The sequence below is a fragment of the Pteropus vampyrus genome, unplaced genomic scaffold (genome assembly GCF_000151845.1).
Source record: "Pteropus vampyrus isolate Shadow unplaced genomic scaffold, Pvam_2.0 Scaffold15, whole genome shotgun sequence".
NCBI lineage: Eukaryota > Metazoa > Chordata > Mammalia > Chiroptera > Pteropodidae > Pteropus > Pteropus vampyrus.
The window spans coordinates 2,095,794-2,097,352 of NW_011888796.1; positions in this window are offsets into that span (position 1 = coordinate 2,095,794).

Genomic DNA, 1,559 nt, shown 5'->3' on the forward strand with positions numbered 1-1,559 from the left:
GCCTTTTTGGGGAACAATTTGATAATATTTGTTGACATTTTAAATGTACGTATCATTGAACTAATAAACCCACTGCTTAGAAATCATTAGTTGCAATTTGATAAAGCAATAAAAACAAATCACCAAAATGTCCACAAATAAGGGCTTGGCTAAACAAACATCATGAAAATGGAACGCTGTGATTTAATACCCAAGTAAACATTCCCAATGAACAGTGGCTGACAGTGAGGAGGGGAAATTAAGGCTTTGGGATAGAGGAAAAATGTCATTTTATACCTTCTGGTCTTTTTGTATTTTTTACTATAAGCATGTATGACCTTTACAGTAAAAAACAAACGAAATAACTAACAGAAAATAAAGCTAAACTGGCATCTGAGTGCAGCAATTTCCTCAAAATAATAAAAAAGTATGATTGAAAAGTGAGGTTTGTATCTAAAGAATAGCTCTCTGGGATAGCAAGAAATGTAGGCTTTGGGGCTTTGATTCTGTCTCTGAGGCTTATCTACTGTGGGACATGGGCATGACACCTAACCCTCTGGGCCTGTGTGGTCATCTCTAGAATGGGGATGATACATCTCCCTTCTGGGTCACTGTGAAGATGAGGTGAGAAAGTGCACCGCACAGTGCCGGAGGCACAGGTGATCGACCAGTACTGCAATAAGTACAAGTTCCCTATCTACAAAGCATGGAGACCTGGGTACATTCTGGAGTGGAGTAGTTTATAGAGACCCGCGATAACAACTCTGGTTACACCTCGAGGGAAAAACTGCCTCCTAATTCTAAGATGACAGACATAAGCTCTAAACAAGGGTGTCTGTGGAAATGAGATGGGAATATGAAAAGGTGAGACTCAGTATTTCACAGCTGGACAGATCTTAAGGTTATCTAGTTCAGGGGTTTGCAAACTGGCCCATAAGCCGAATCCAGCCTTCCACCCAGTTTCTTCTCCCCATCTATTTTTGGAAATAAAGTTGTATTGGAACACAGCCACCCACATTCATTTATGTATTGTCAAGGGCTGTTTTCATGCTGCAACAGAGGAGGTGAGTAGTTGCAACAGAGACCACGTACCTGCAAAGCCAAAAATATGTACCATTTGGCCCTTCATAAAAAGAGTTTGCCGACCCGACATAGTTTGACATCCTCTTTATGTGGCTGTGGAAACTGAGGCCCAGAGGGGTTATGTTTACCAGCTGCTTCTGTCAGTTCCTGGCACAGCTGAGACTAAAACCAGGTCTACTGACTTATAGAACAGCATTCTTTCTATTCTGATCTTGAACTCCGATTATTGTACAGCGATGTTTCTTTCCTGACCTAAACTTTAGCTGTAATCATTTTGTCCACCAATCCCCAGATGCTGCCACTTCTAACTGTGAACCACTCAAAAGAGAAGGTATCTCTAAAACCAATGGAAAATCGATTAGAGAATCCACGTGTCAAAATTCTACTTTCCCATGATTTTTCAGGAACACATAGGTGCCCGACAGATTATAAAGCCACATCCCACAAAGGAAATATCAGTGAACGCTGATGAATGATTACAAATTTGCCCATGGGTA